This window comes from Pogonomyrmex barbatus, unplaced genomic scaffold (genome assembly GCF_055798465.1).
Source record: "Pogonomyrmex barbatus isolate J1 unplaced genomic scaffold, ASM5579846v1 scaffold4, whole genome shotgun sequence".
Classification (NCBI taxonomy): Eukaryota; Metazoa; Arthropoda; class Insecta; order Hymenoptera; family Formicidae; genus Pogonomyrmex; species Pogonomyrmex barbatus.
The window spans coordinates 5,967,541-5,985,634 of NW_028297138.1; the positions used below are offsets into that span (position 1 = coordinate 5,967,541).

An 18,094-nucleotide genomic window follows, 5' to 3' on the forward strand; every position below is an offset into this window, starting at 1 on the left:
TCCACTGTCGACAATCAAACATCGATGAGCAATACTGACATGAATATAATACTAGTAATTCTGTTTCTTGAGTATCGATTATATATTGTTTAGCAGTACTATTTTACAGTAATTGTTTAATATCAAACATGTATTGATATTCTTTCTTTAGATAATACAGTATAATATTTAGATAATATTTAGATAATACAGTAAAATAATACTGTATTGTTTGTGTTTAGGAAGAGCATCATCAGTGCTATTACATCATTCTATTTTTTTATTAAATGTAAAGCAAGGATAAAATAATGGAGAGGACCCCGTTTGCTTACAAATTATTTGCCTACAGTATCATTTATCCATATCCCATTTGCTGACAATTCCGTTTGCGCACAAAAATTATTGCTCACAGATCGATTGCCTACAAGTTCTTTTACACACAAGTAAAAATTTTGAGATAAATGCACGTTTGCACACCGTGCCTTCTCACTTTAATAATTTTAATAGTTCAGTTTAATATTCCGTAATATTAATCTGGCATTAATCCTTGTATAACAAAATAAATAATCATGAATTGAATAAATGTATTATAAATAACAGTTAGAGAATTAGCTTTTTATCAAAATTTAAATCCTCAAAAACTGAAATAAAATATTAAATGAATTTGAGAGAAAGAGAGAGAGAGAGAGAGAGAGAGAGAGAGAGAGAGATGACATCAAATAACAAAATAATTAAAATTAAAAGTGATAAAAAGAAATAAAAATACTAAGTATTTAGAATAATTTATTTATTAAGGATATATTATATAAGAATAACAAAAAGTTTTAGTCATTAATGTTTATTATAAAATAATTTATTATAGAATCTTTATAGAAATTTTATTTGAAAAAGATTAATTTATTATTTGCTTATAAAATAAAATTAGTTAATTATATATATGTATGTATGTATGTACGCGCGCGCGCGCGCCCACACACACACACACACACACACACACACACACACACACACACACACACACATACACACAAAATTAACTGATATATATAATTATATATATACAATATAAATTTATCTTTTAAAATAAATGATAACTTTAAATAAAAATAAAAATTAAACTGAACGAATAGATTAAATAGACTATGTTCTTGAAATATATTATATATTAAGTGTACAAAAAAGTTCTGAGCTTTAGATTTCATACAACCGAAATAACAATTTAAATTTTATATATCTTCCCGCCCCTTTGCGGTTTTAAAGCGTTGACATTTGGCCTTCTAAAATGCCATACGGTTTGGCGTTTGATGCACATAACCTCAAAAATCAGTAGTGTTCACGATGGCAATAACAAAAGAGCATATTCGATTTTCCATCCATCTCGCGTTTCATCTGAAGAAAAATGCTGCTGAAGCTACTGCAATGATTTGTGCTGCATATGGAGAGAACGCTGTAAGTCATGCTACATGTAAATGATGGTATCAAAAATTTCGCCAAGAAGATTTCAGTCTTGAAGATGAATCGCGTGCTGGACGCCCTCAAAAGATTGAAACGGACGAATTGCAAGCACTGCTGGATATAAACTGTGCGCAAACTGAAAAGGAGCTTGCAAAACAGCTTGGCGTTACGCAGCAAACTATTTCCGTACGTTTACATACGATGGGAAAGGTTCGGAAGGAAAGCAGATAGGTTTCCGCATGAATTGTTCGACAACAAAAATCGTCGGCGTGACACTGCACTCACTTTGCTTTCAAAGTTCCGGAAAAAAGATTTTCTGCACAAAATCATTACAGGTGATGAAAAGTGGAGTCTTTATGATAACCCTAAACGTAGAAAATCATGGATTGACCATGGTCAACCTTCGACATCGACGCCAAAGCCCAATATCTACGCTAAGAAGGTTTTGCTCTGTATCTGGTGGGATTGGAAAGGTGTGTTGTATTACGAGTTGTTACAATCGGGTGAAACAATCACGGCAGACCGCTACCAACAACAATTGACCAATTTGAGCGACGCATTAGAAGAAAAGAGGCCATTTACTGACCAAGGACGTGGTAAAGTGATCTTGCTTCATGACAATGCTCGACCACATGTTGTGAAAGCGACTCAGGACCATATCTGTGCGTTAGGCTGGGAACTTCTTCCGCACGCGGCGTATAGTCCAGACATGGCGCCTTCCGATTACTACCTATTCCGGTCGCTGCAGCATCATTTGGCTGATACACATTTCGTGAGATTTGATGAAATACGAAAATGCATTGATGACTTTATCGCTTCGAAGCCGGTGAGCTTCTATCGTCAAGGAATTCGCAAGCTACCCGAAAGATGGCAAAAGGTCGTTGATGCAAACGGGGAATATTTCGCTGATTAATATTTTTTTGTTTGTTTTTGAATAAAGATTGAATTTTACAAAAAAAAGCTCAGAACTTTTTTGTACACCTAATATATATATATATATATATATATATATATATATATATAAATTATAAACATATGTTTCTCTGAAATAATAAATTGCAACATAATTTTTTATTGTTATATATAATATTTAATATCTAATAATTTCTAAAATTCTTTATAATTTTTATAAATAATTTATTTTTAAATAATAAACTTACGCAATTAATGTAAATGCTTATTATCAAGAAATAAAAATGTAATAACATTTAAAAGTTTTTTATTGTAAACCTTTATTATATTAGAATTAGGTTATTTTTCACAAATTAATTTTAGTGCTAAAAGAACATTTAATAATGTTGAAAGGAATAATTTTTAATTTTGAATCTTGCAGTAATCAATTTTAACAATTTTATGAAGATCACAGTTAAAATTAATAAAAATTTTAATGAAGTTCTTCAGAGCTTTAGTTTTCTTAGAGAAAAAAAACTGAAAGAATTATTAACACTTGATCGGGTTCCACCAAGATTTAAGTTTTTTATAACAATGCCAGTCGTTGCTATAAAAAATAGCTTTAGAGAAGAAGGCTGAAAGTTGAAAAAGCTTATATTCTCATCTTTGCAGCTACCTGAAGGATAAAGAGGGATGTATTCGATCGGTGCTTTAGGTCAGATTATAATATTCTTAATCCATTGAATAATTAGAATTATTAGAAAGTTACATAATACCAGTTTCATAGTAGGAATTCTTACAATTTCCAAAAAATAAACAAATGAAGCTTTGAAAATTATATAAAATTATTAGTGTAGGACTAAGAATCTGATGGTTAATTCATTCAAAACTACAGCCATGATCTCCAGTACAAGCCCATTAAACTTGAAACTCCGAGATAAAGAAATAAAATTTACCAATTCAACAAAAGTCTAGGAATTCTAAGAAGTACATTGCGTAGTCTTTCGTATATATTCTATATTTATCGAGAGAACACGAAAATTTGTTTCATTTAAATTCACTGTCCCAATAATGAAACGCTGACATCTATTTGTCAAAATTATTATATTTTTAGAATTCATCTATTATTCTTCATCTATTATTCTGCACTTCTATTATTTTCATTGAATTTATACATTGCAGTTTTTCGGGATTTTGCACAATAACTTCCTTAAAATAAAATATTTTAATTAGTAGTGATAGAAATTATATTTTTACTTGTATACAACTTTACTTGTAAACAAAAGTTATTTTAATAATTAATATAATGATCATTCTATAAATTTAAAATTTGTTGTTGAATTATATAGAATATAAATTAAATAATATATAGAATATAAGAATATTTTAAAAAAATGTCTTACCATGTTATCAAAATCAATTTTTTTAATGGTGTTTGCGCACATAATTGACATTATTTTTCAGCAATATTCCGGAATATTGCTGAAAAATAATGCACATTTCTCGAATACAATCGGTCGAATAACAATCGGTCCTGTCTGAGCTGATAGCTGATACCCGCCAATTGAGTTAACTCATTAGCTTCGCTGTTGCTTAGTGAACAGCCTATTAGCTTTGATAATTCTATCTTATATAACTTGTCTGATGAATAAGCAACATAATACAAGTGTTCACGATAAAAATATTAATTTAAAATAGAATAAGATATTATTCATTATACAAAATGTCCCATAATTAATAATACATCTTTTGAGAGTACATAGAGATTATATTAAATAGAAAAATTCTACCATTTTTTTAATAATTAATGAGATATTAATTTATAAATATCCGTGAACACGCGGCTAATTACTAGCACGCGATGAAAGAAGTTTGAAGATGTTGATTTACATCTTTCTGTCAACACAGCATTTTTCTCAATGAATTTCTTTCTTTCTCAGTAAAGCATTCATCTATGATATACATTTCCAAACATTTCATTGCGCTTTTAATCATGAATGTGCATAACAGGATTGTCTCTTCACACAATCACATTCTGTTTATTTGAAAACTGTTCATTTGTTTTTTTTTTAAATTAATATTTTACTATTGCAAAAATCGTAAAATGGTAAGGGATTTTTCTATTCAGTATAACTGATTTTATCTATTTATAATTTTATCTATTTATATCATTAATTATGTAAGACATTATATATATTAACACACATGCGCGCGCGCACGTGTGTGTGTGTGTGTGTGTGTGTGTGTGTGTGTGTGTGTGTGTGTGTGTATATCGATAAAGAAAAGATATTATTAGAATTTATACAACAACTACAAAAATATAATATAATATATAAGTTTATAAATTTAAAGTTTTTAATACTCATTATATGGAAAACGTAATCCTTAAATCAATTTCTTTTCAAGAATACTTGCCTTTATTAACGATCGTTAAATGAAGAATACCGTCCGCCATATCTACAGTTTGGTTTTCTATAATTATAATCGTATTAATTGGCTTCATTAATACGGTTTCGACTTTACAAAATTTCGAAATATGCGGATTATACACCACTAAACCGTTTCCTATTGTATCAGTTATAGATATCTGTGTTGTAATTTTATTAATATTATATATATATATATATATAAAATATTAATATTATATATGTATATAATATTAATATTAATATTTTAATTGATAATGTGTGTGTGTGTGTGTGTGTGCGTGTGTGCGCGCATATTATCTATTAATACAATACACATATTATCTATTAATACAATATAAAGTCTACATTGTATTAACAGATAATTTTAAATTAGATTCAAGATATTAATTAGACGTTATTAAATTTAATTAGATATGAACTTGAAGATATAAATGATTATATATTGTTGCAATTTATGACAATTATACATTATATGTAACTAAATATACAAACAATTGCAGTATTTTTTATATTTTCACAATGCAAAGCAAAAGGAAGAATTGTTGTTAATAATCCAGTGTCATTTTTACTTCTTGTAATATTAACCAGAATATTGATATATTTGACTAGCTTATCAGTTGATAAATCAAAAATCAATAATTGGTGGACAAACTTCATCATCTCCAATTTTGCCATTATCCACAAGGAAAAGATGATTGCATTTGATCTGAGATAATAAAAAATAGTATTTTAGAGATATTATCGTCTCTTATTAGATTGTTAAAATTTTAAATAAATAATGTATGTGACATTATTAGTTTAAATATGATAACAAAGTGGAAGATGTAAATTGTCGCTTACAACAAGAAGAAATATTAAGACTTACATAAATTCTGTAAACATTTATGATGTCTGTGCATTTATTATTTGTATACCAAACCAATTTGGATACAGATGTAGAAGTGGACCTCCTTCTTCCTTTTCGTTCGTTATTGTCATAAGAGAAGTTAGTACACCTTTTCTTTTAATGCAGTAACGAATGTTCTACCATCTACAAAATTATTTGCAAAATACATTTGTTGTTACAATATTTTATAATTGTAATTTAAAACATTAACAAAATTGAGACATATAGAAATCAAACAAATAAATTAACAAGATTAAAATATGTATAATAAAATGGAAATGCTATTTAATGTGTAGTGATATGTAGTGATGTTTTGCATATATAAAGATATAAAGATATATTTGATATATATATTTGATAACATGTATTTTTAAAAATATTTATTATCAAATATTTGCGGACAGTATCAATTTATCTTGTCTATGTCGTATAATAAAACAATTGAGCCAGGATTATAATTGTCGGAATTTATCGCTTCTTGTTTCTGCTCTGGACTTTCCCAAAGAAAATCAACATATTTCTATGCGTACAAAAAATTTAATTCCACACTAAAACTCATTATTGTCATTGATAGAATTAATGTTATAAATAGAAAATGCTTCATTTTTGTTTAAAATAGTATAATTGAACTAATTCAAAACGTCGAACATCTCGCAAGCACAAATGCATGAATAGTGTTATTTGTACAACGTAAGGTTCATCCAGTATTTATAATTTATTTCAAATTCAATATATATTAAAAAATGTTCTTCAAAGTATTTTCTTTTTATAAAATCCGTAAAGAATTTTAATCTCGTTAAGTTTTTTAAATACTTTTATATACTGCGGTATGTATATGACCTAATTACATAATAATTTAATAATATAATTCTTATTTTAATTCTTATTAAAAATATCACGAATACATTTATATGAAAAAAAGTAACATAATGTTAACGTAAAATATCGAAATATAAGACATCTTAAAATCATTTGTATTGCGTCTTTATCAATTTTTGATTTGGTTCTATATATATCACTTTTTGTAATTTTATATACAGAATGTTTCCTTTAACTTGATTATTTAAAATAATTTTGTTATTTTTAATAATGTTATTTTAATAATGTGGAAAAGTACTGAAGGGAAAAATTGTTTCGAAAAAATAATTATGATGATATTATAAATATCATCATAATTATTTTTGATGATAGGCAGCATTTTCTTTAATGCATATTATTTTATGAACTTTTGAAATTATCAGCATTTTTTTTTAATAGGATCGCATATTTTTATTAACGTAATTCATTTCTATTGACAATATGATTTTCAAAATCTTTCTCAATATGATTTTGAAAATCCTAGAGATATAATAGAGAGATAAATGATAAGAATGCATTTTTTTTCTTAATGAAGTATCCGCATTATGCTTATTTTATTAATACCTACACTAATAATAATTTTCACATTCAAATTATCTTAAGATGATGCTGAATTGACGAGTAAACTTCAACGAAAACATTCATACATATTCATATCTAAACATATATAGATACATTTATGTATACATATATGTATACACTCATATATACATTTCTGCACATATGAACAAATTTTTGTTTCAAGTTTTTATATCACATTAGATATCTAGCCAAATTCTAAGAATTCAACATTATTTCTTTATATAATCTTCTTTAGCATATCAGTTTTGTAGGTACAGGCAGCAAAATTTTTATATAAATCAATTGACGTGACTTGACAACTCTGGATATTAAAATAATGCCATATTAAAATAATGATAAAAAAGACCTAAATTATAAAAATTTTTTTCGTTCTTAATATGAAATTCATATGCTAGACATATATTATATTAATACATAAATTTTAATTATGGAAAAGGATTTCCAAATCTATAAAATTAATACAAAATTAAATCAATACAAAAATTATCGTATTTTGTTGGTAATACAGACGAATTCAGTATCTCTTTAAGGAATGATATCAAAGTAATAAGTCAAAAAATTGATTTTTTAAATTTTATTTTATCTCAAAATTCAACTCCGAAAGAATATATTTCTAGAATTCTAATTTAATTTGAGAAACAAAAACGAAGTTATTGAATATTTCTGATAACATATCAGTAGATTCAATCGACAGCGGAGGATCAAATTATATATTAGAATAATACGATAAGAATAAACAAGATCAAAAAACGAGCAATTTCGATGACTAAATTCTTTTACTTAGATGGAACTAAATGAATTAATTTCTTTGTGTGACATATAAAAAAACGATTAAATGAGCCCAATGAATTCACTTTCTCGTATAATTAAAATGTTTCGACTTCTATTAAGTTTTCTTCAATTAATAATAAGCTAATACCTGACATAGTGTAATTATCAATAAAATTAGTACAGAATTAACTTAAAGATCTAATTAAAATCGCAATAGAAACGTCGGTATGTTCGTGGAAGCCATATCCATAGATTAGACACTCACTCGCTAAAAATATACAAATAATCTTGACAATCGTGGAAGTATAACATATGAAAAACTATGTTAAGCAAAGATACAACGTATGAAATAAAAATGTAAATTGATCTTGTCAAAAAAATATAACGTTAATAATTTTACATATAAAAAAATCAGATAATTAAGTCGTCAAGAAAGATTATTTTAAGTGAACCGGATCTCCGTTGGAAGGCAAAGAAAACAGAGTTAGATGAACAGTCAATTAGAAAATGTAGTAAACATCCAAACATAAAAATTGAAGTTGTAATTAGTTATCGTATTGCTTAGCAAAATCGAGCGTTGATTGTCATTGTTATATATTAAAGTGTTTTTAATTTTTTCTCTATATCTACAGAGATATCGCAACGCAAAGTTAAAATATTTTAAGAAACGTCTATGTCGTCGTTTTTAAACATCTATCTGTTTTTTTCTGTTTTATTATGTGTTCTTTTCTTTCTCACTAATCCAATATAACTTTTCTAATTTTAACACTAGGAGGCAGTATTCACATTTTTTACGTTTTTTATTATCGAAAAAAAAGCAGGAAAAGCTTGAGAGGCGAAGATCGTTAGAATTTTAGGGTAATAATTTTAGAGTAATAAATATGTTCCATGGGGAATTGGAACGGAATCGGAAAGGTGAAATGGGGATAGCCAATCGTTCCGAAAATTTCATAATTTTCCGTTTCGATTTTAAGCACTCTGGTTCCCCATGGAGCATATTTTTCAGGAAACGGAATCCGTTCTAACCTTATTTTTTTTTAGTTTGATAATTTTTCATCAATTTTTATTCAATTAATATATTAATAATCGTCTATAATTTTTTATTATTTAATTCAATTAATATATTAATTAAATCAAATAATAAAAATATTATCAATTAAAAAAAAATTTAAGATTAGAACGGATTTCATTTCCTGAAAAATATGCTCTATGGGGAATCAGGATATTTAAAATCGGAACGAAAAACTATGAAATTTTTGAAACGATTTTCGGAAAGCCAAATTAATTTAGACAGTATATAATAAAAATAGTACATTAAATTTTATTTATATTTTTTATTTATGAAAGTAAAAAAATAAAAGCGGAAATAGTGAAATTATTTCTTGTAAAAATGACAATAAAGTAGCAAAGTATTTCACAATTATCTTGATACAAAAAGAGTTTCAAAGAAGATAACTATTGAGAAAGTTCTCAGTATAAATAAAAACTCATATAACACACCGTCTTATTAATAGTAATCTTTTGATCTTGACTCATCAGATATTTGCATTATGAATTTTTCGTAATGGAAAGCTATGAAATCGGAACGATGCTGATTAGCTGTCCTCATTGTTTCACCTTTCCGATTTCATTTCGATTCCGTTTTTTGCGTCCATGGGACACCTTTAAGTTGCTTTTTCTTGCAGCGAAGCAAAGTTAGCTTTTACTCCCTCTTCATCGATTTTCGATGAATACAGAATTAACGAAGGAATGCTAAAAAGTTCGACATTGTCTTAATAGCGACGTAACTAATAGCGAAGTAACGTTACAAACAGCTACAAAATTGTTGCTGGCGAAATGAAAGAGAAATTATAAAGGATATACAGATATTTATCATAAAATTTTAAAATTATAGAAGGGACATTTTTGGCAGCGTCAGAAAACACAAACAAAGTATCTATTAGTATATATTATATAGTAGCATACTAGTTAGGTTGCTCTTTGTTTTCATTGTATGCTCTTTATTTATTATGTTATATTAAAAATTAAAATAATTTATTAATTCATGAATTTATATTTCTAATAATTTAATTATATCATACATTCATATCATTATATATCATATTTACTAACTAGCTTGGCTCAATGCCTTTTGATTTTTTCTTATATCAATTTGTATTTTTTATACAAAGGAATTCTGTGACTGTCGCATACATGTGATGTATACGAAACTATTTACGAGCAAGAAAAGCTACACTGTCATGTTTGCTTAGAGAGATATAATCATATTTATATATATATATATATAGATGACAATTTTTACTTTTATTCACAATGCGGTGAGTATTATTGATGTTTTCTCATTGTGTAAGTAGTATTAATGATGCTGAAATGTATAGATGATGGATAAATTATCCAAAAGAGTTTAATGAATAATATAAAGACAATTGTCATGGATACTCAGATCCCAAACCAAGAGATTAATATTGCACTCTCTGATTGGCGAAATAAAAAAGTCAGTTGAGAAGAAACATTTAATTGAAGAAATCTATAAACGTCCCGCACTATGGAATTTTAAACTTCCTCTTTCTCTCTTATCAATATATTAATATTAATTTATTAATAATAATCTATAATTTTTTATTATTTAATTCAATTAATATATCAATTAAATAAAATGATGAAATATTATCAATTTGAAAAAAATATAAAGTTAAAATGGATTCCGTTTCCTGAAAAATATGCTCTATGGGAAATCAGGGCACCTATTATGGAATCGATTCCGATCGGAATTATTTCGTTTTTTCCCCAGATATTCTTAGATAAGTTATTAGTTGGACAGTTGAATCGTTTCCGAAAGTTTTGATCAGAAAGTTTCCGTCATCTCTCGAGCTGTCGAAATGTCGATTCCGATCGGAATGAATTAGCGAGACCCAATCAGCGATAAGATGCGTAAAGTCTATATCAAACTAAAAGATTAAAATTAAAAATAAAAATAATAGAAAGAATAGAAGAAATAATAGAAGAAATAATAGAAGAATAATAGAATAAAAATATTTTTAACATTATATTACATATATCTTAATATTATATTAAATTATATTTTTAATATTATATTAAATATTCTTAATATTATATATGTACACGTATAAAACGATTTGTTTCAAGTAACAATTAATGGTAAGTATTAAAAATATTATATTACATATATTTTCAATATTATTAAAATTAACTTTTTATAAGTAATATTATAAGTAATATTTTATAAGTTTTTTAAGAAAATGTTTTCAATTATTATTATACTTGTATTTATATATATATATATATATATATATATATATATATAAATGTGTTTACGGTTAGAGAATCGTGATAATGATAAGTATTAAAAATATTTTTAATATTATATTACGTTTAATATTATACCTTTAATATTATATTATATTACACTTTTAACATTAAATTAAATATTTTTAATATTATATATATTATTGCATTTTTTCCTTTTTATATTAAACAGAAAAGTAAAAGATATATATACCAGTGCAAACGAATATTTAAGTCTAATTACTATTCTTGCACTGTAATTGGTCGTAATCGTTCATTTCGCCCGTTCCTCTCGTTCCGCATCTAGAGAAATGAACGAAAAGCCGATTCCGCTCGGCATCCATAATAACAAAACCGTATGAACAAAATCGTCAAGATCGGAACCTCGCCAGTCGGAATCTCACAATTCCGATCGGAATCATTAAAATTCCATAATAGACCCTGGATGCTTAAAATCAGAACGGAAAGCTATTTGAAATTTTCGGAACGATACTGATTGGCTGTTTCCATCATTTTCACCTTTCCGATTCCGTTCCGATTCTGTTTCCTGTGCCCATAGAACAGCACCCTCATAACAGAAATTATACTACAAACACTCTAAAATGCTCCAATTGCTAGAGCCATTACATTTTTATTGTCCAATAAAAACTGTCCAATTTATCTATAAGGAATACAAAGGTAAAAGACTAATGACTTTTGAAAATCTATAGATGCTAGGAAACTGTATTAATTCTAAAAGAACTGTCAATATTGGAATTGAGGAATTCCCTAGATTACAGAAGAAATTATTCATTCCCTTTAGGGCCTCTTTCACTAATCTTTGGTTAAGCTAACCAACGGTTAATTCGACTATCACGATCGCCAACAACTGAGAAGTAAACTATTTATAGATAAGTATTAAAATTTTTGTTTAAGCGAATGATTGTTTAATAACTTTTATTTACATCAATTATCGGATATTACTTACAATTTCATCTACCTACCAAAATATCTACACCACGAAAAGAATATTAGATTAAAAAACACACTTTCTGAGCATTGAATTTGGCAGTCCTGCGGGTCGCTTAACTTAATCGAAGATTGGTGAAAGAGGGCCTTAATAAAATAATAAAAAGAGTCAAAATAAAAATGTTCTTATTTCTTAGATAGTGAGAGGTTATGCAATCCCATAGCAAAGCATCCAACAGTACTCATTTCTACAAGCTCCAAAGCGAGAAATGCGAGGATTTCATTGACAGTAGAGAAACATCCTTATCTATTAATGGCGTGGCTCTTCAAAAAGTACAAACAGTATTCTGATAAATGTTTCGGACGATAATGATATATATATAATTTATATTATTTATATATTATAATGATATATTTGGAAATACAAACGGCTCTATAGACAAGGAAGACTTAAGCAATCAAAAAGATCAACAATTTTCGAGTTATCAACCAATTGTTGACAAATTGATGTTTCCCATAAAATAGACTACATGTCAAGAAAAAAGAAAGCTGTCAGATCTTCAAACAACTGAACCATCCATGTACTATAAAATCAGTCAAGATATATCTAAAGCCTAAGGATATAAACCATAAAATAACTATATAAAAAACTATATATAAAAACTATATATAAAAAGTTTATCCAATTAAAAATGTACAATTACATCAATCTAAAAATTTTATAGTAGAATTATAGAAGATTAATAGATAAGGTGATATAAATTGAAGATATGAATTGGAAAGACTTGACTCTGACTAGGATATCATTGTACTAGTAGAGACCTTTTTGGATCCTCAGCGAGGAACTTCGCGTTGACGGTAGCGACTTACCATCGCGGAAAAATAGAAGCTCACTCATCCTTGTTCATCTTATCTTTGTTTCATCTTTATATAAGTGACCTGCGACCAACGAAATTTTTTATTGCGACTATTTTTGTTATTATGTGCTTAATCGTGCAGACGTGACTTGTTTCGTACTTACCAGATTCGTAAAAACAGGCGGCAGCTAAAATTATTTTTGGTGAAAATATTTTTTCCACTTCTTTCAACACCAGTCAAATCGTATGCTTTCTACCTGAACAGGTTGCCTTTTACAATTATTTATTGACTATCAGAAAGGGAAAGAATATCAGCGGCCCATTTTCACAAAGCCATATATTTTAAAACTATATCAGGTGTTATTTTAGTCAACTATCTCTTTATTTGCAAAATTAGCGCAATAAATTTTACTATGTCATTTCTCGTCACGATTTCAATATGGATGCGGTGACTACTCAGGAGTCTTAAAGTCAGAACAACCTGCTTTTTATATAAAAGGTTTTGAAACTGTTTGTTTTGATAGAGTTTCCTGGCGAAAATAAGGCGGAAATAAAGAGCGTAAGTCGAATATAAAAGAAGAGTGACAGAGGTGTAAACAAAGCTTCTAGGGAGCGTAGATTGGAACAGCGAAACGTAAAAAAAATGTAAAACATTTACGAACATTTAATGCTTTTACGTTCCATTTTTCCAATTTACGCTTCCTAGAAGATTTGTTTACATTTCTGTCACTCTTCAGTTACATTCGGCTCTACGGTCTTTATGTCTTATTTTCGCCAAGATTGTAATGGAGCACAATGCTCCATTACGAAGCGCGCTATGCTTCGTGATTACACGCGCATGCTCTGTGGCCACACGCAAAAGTTATACAAGAAAATAATTTATATTTTTAAAACAGAGAATTTGTGTTTTTAAAAGAGGGTATATGCTTTAAAACTTAAAAAACATAAATTCTCTGCTTAAAAACACAAATTATTTTCTTATATTTACAACTTTTATTTTGCATGTGACCATAGAGCATGCGCATGTGATCACGAAGCATATGCATTTCGTTACATATCCTCATGGTATGACAGACTTCTTAATCTGAATAATCATCAACTTTAACGATTAATATCTCGCTTTGCGGAGCAGAGCGATACTTATTTCTCTCGGATTCTTTCGTTTTGTACGCGTCGAATGAGCCTGATTTTATCCATATTTGAGATAAGATAGCTAAACCGTATAATTACTTTATTATTGTGGTAATTAAATAAATACCATCTTGCGGCATATGGAGCAGTCTTGATTTCTTGATGTCATGCAGACTCGAGATATTACAGAAAGAATAGGTCTATAAAGTAATGAACATTATCTTCTCATGGATTAAAGATGATCATTATACAAATATATGTAGAGAAGAAATACCTAATGGCTGAATTGAAATTGATAATGAGTAAATTAAACGAAAACAACGGTTTAAAGATGCCATATACTCTTCTCGCAAAGAATTACTAAAAAATAATTACTGATATTATTCGATATATTATATATTAATATTATATTCTTTTCATTATGCAAAAAGCATAAAAAAATTCCACATGTATATTAAATAATTTATTAATATTAGTAAATAAATATATCAGAACAAAATTATCTTTTTACAAAAAGTAAAAAAAATGATGCCAAGTACAAGTGCCCTTGTCATTTTTGGTTTGAATAAAAAAATAAAATTCAATTTTGCCAACCTTTAATTCCATTAAATTCAATTTTGCCAATCTTTAATCCCATTAAAAAACGAAAATCTTACAACAGTAAAACCATATAAAAGAAATCTACTTTACAAAAAATTTTCCATATCAGAAAATAAATCAATTATTAAATGGTACTAAAAATGTAATATGAAAAAATGATATCAATTTGTAAGCCCAGTAAAGTAAAAAGAACACCTTACAAAGAAAATATGAAATTTAATTAATAAAATATGAAATTTTTATCAAGTTATAGTTGTTAATAAAGTTTTAATAAATTGACAACTAATGTCGATGTTTAATTGTCAATAAAATTTAACATAATTATCGCACTTGTATCTATTAGATAGATAGATATCTAAGTAGATTTAATTCTGTAATAATAATAACATTTCATTAAAATATTATATATTTTTTCTCAAATATATTATATACGTTTTATTAAATACATTATATACTTTTCCAAAAATTGATTTATTTTTTGATATGAAACTTTTTTTTATAAAATAGACTCCTTGTATATGAATTCAATGTCATAAGATTTCTTTTTATTTAATGGGATTAAAAGTTAACCGAAATTGAATCTTATTTTTGTATACAAACCAAAAATAACAAAGGGCGCTTGAATTTGATGTCATTTTTTTATTTATAATTTATATATAACAGTTTACATTCATAAAAATTTATCCTAACAGTCATTTTAAAATTATTCATTAATTATAATATTGTACTGAATTATAAAAGTTATATGTAATCTTAATATGTAATTTAATTAATATTATTAAAAAATTAATGTTATTAAAATAATAACATGTCATGATCTTGAGAATGATGCTACTAAATTCATTATCTTATCTTCTCGCTGCTATCATAATTGTCTTCTTTAGAAGTTTGGCACCCTTATAGGTTTATGAATCAGATTCAGGTTAAAAATGTTACAATGCATAAATATTAAATCTTTCTCCATATCGCCAATTGACCTAGTATATCAGGAGACATGGAGGTGTCTCGGGAAGGTTATAAACCTTCCTGAATTTTCTTCCCAACAGCTTTCCATTTAAATCGACTGCCATCACAAAGACATCATAATATTCAGAATAAAACTGCAAAACACTATTGCAATAATGAGATTACAAATAAGCAAGAACATTAATTTAAAAGCAATTTAAATGCAGAAAGTTTATATAAGAATCATTTATAACCACATAATAAAAATTAATATCATTTAATCATTTAATTTAATGATTTTTAGAAAAATATAAATATAGTACTGTTATTGAAATAACTAGAGACATGAATATCATATTTGGAAATGTTAAGAAATGCAATATGTATATTTCTTCGATTTTATTATAAAATAACTTTGTGATTAATTATAAATCATATTCTTTAGTTATTTTACGAAAAGTACCATACATTTACCTTTCTAAAGATTTCATGATTAGAATGAGAGATTTATAATGGTAATATAATGTATCAACCTTAAATGTTGCTACAGTGTTGCTAAATTCACTTGTCTTCTCGCGGCTGCCGCTACTACTATCTTCTTTAAAAGTTTGACATCAGATACAAATCAGGTTTGTTAAATTGTTGTCAAGTGTTGCGGCGCATGAATAATAAACCTTTTCATCATCATTAATTGCGTAACTATATTCGCGCTTTCTTGAATTCTTCTCGCAATAATTTTTAATCACCGTCTCAATGACATCACAATACTTAGGCTAAAGCTGCGATACAATATTATTACTGAAATTACAAATGAATATAAATTAAAAGTAATTTAAGTGCAGGAAGATTATTATATCATGTAATGATTAATATTGACATAATAACACATAACGAAAGATGGCCACATGTCAAGAGGTAGCGACATGACGAAAGATAGTCATGTATCTGTCATATTAATATTATAGAATAAAAAACATATTTTAGATTTTAATGTTTATAGGTAGCCTATACTTTGTTTCACTAACTTTTGTGTTTTCTGCCATATATATCACTTAATTTATGTATCGCAACAAGATGATTTATCGTCGATAAAACGACAAAACGATTGCCGCCATTTATCTTTTCACACGTCATATTATCGCATACGTTTCCATTTACCTTTTCCGCCGGTTTTCCTTTTACAACCAATCACTTGCTCGGATAAATATGTACATATGTAATCAACAGTTTACATACGTAGCTGAATAGATAACTTGGACATAACTAAAAGTCAGAATACACTGTTTAATAGTTTTTTAACAGTCCTAGCTTACACCGTACACAATTAATACGAATCAAGATGGTACACATTAAGTATTAAACTTGGTGTGTTACACCGAGTGATATAAAGCGAGTAGAATGAATAAATATAAGGAATAAGATTCGAATAAAATACACACATCAAATAATGTATGGTATCTTCCTACTAACTCTTTTGGCTAAACCTGTTGAATAATTTTATTATAGAATGGAAAACGTACAGTTGTAGCTCCATTAACACTATTGTCTCTTTTGCATTTAAAATATGAAAGTTTAAAATTTTTTAATTTTAATTTCATTTGTTCTGATTTTGTTATAACCACTTTGTTCCATTTCTGGAACAACCAGGCGAAAAATTTCTACGTGTTTATATCTTCTTCCATCCATTATTGATAGAATTTGTTTCTCGATACATATAATTCTAAAAAAAAACACGCATCTCCTCTTCTCCACAATTTTGTCCTTTTTTACATGACATGATCACAGATATCATTTTAGAAGATAAGACAGATCTTTTAATTCATTGATTGATGAATCGCATGATACGCGAATGCTGCTTTTATAGAGCAAAGTTGCATTTACGCATAATGCGATTTATTAACCGATGAATTAAAAACTCGCTTATACCTTAGAAGAAAATCTGATAAAACCCAAATCGCCTATTACTTAATACGCAAGTGTTTGTACAGCGCTACATATGTGCTGAATACACATACTATTTTGATACGATACGCCTTCATGATACGTTTCGTACCTTAACTTAATACACTCGTCATACGATCGTTTATACCATCGTACTAAATCAATTTGATACGAATATAATACTTGATACATGTACCAAGTGATCGGTGTAAACAAGGTCATTATTACACGTCATGTCTACCAAGCGGTACGTTTTACGTGACAGACAACTGCTAAACAACTGCTTAACAACTGGGGACCATGTCCATGGCAGAGATATTTTTTGTTTTAGACGTTTGTCTAATATTGCCGTCTCTCATCTGTTTTACTTTTTACTATTTATCCACGCATGCATAAACAAAATTTGGGGTTTCGCCTAATTCCCTAGAGCAACGTTTGAGGCACTGTTCGCGCAGTGCCACACAATGCCAATCGCAATAGCTTCCAGTGTGAAATGTTGCAATTACATGAGCTGG

The 18,094-nt window shown here is 27.6% G+C and overlaps 1 long non-coding RNA gene and 1 pseudogene across 4 annotated transcripts; both read right to left on the reverse strand.

Annotated features, from left to right (window-relative positions):
* Positions 1 to 3,305: 3,305 nt before the first annotated feature.
* LOC148935769 (major royal jelly protein 9-like) lies at positions 3,306 to 4,924 on the reverse strand (annotated as a pseudogene).
* Positions 4,925 to 15,317: 10,393 nt separating this feature from the next.
* On the reverse strand, positions 15,318 to 18,094 carry LOC105433818 (uncharacterized). Of its 4 annotated transcripts, none has more exons than XR_016140192.1 (4): positions 17,109 to 18,094; positions 16,797 to 16,901; positions 16,172 to 16,436; positions 15,318 to 15,803 (listed from the first exon to the last, which is right to left on the reverse strand). It is a non-coding gene; the product is annotated as an uncharacterized LOC105433818 (long non-coding RNA). The 4 variants fall into 4 exon arrangements; XR_016140191.1 differs by having other exon boundaries at positions 17,078 to 18,094; XR_016140190.1 differs by having other exon boundaries at positions 17,565 to 18,072.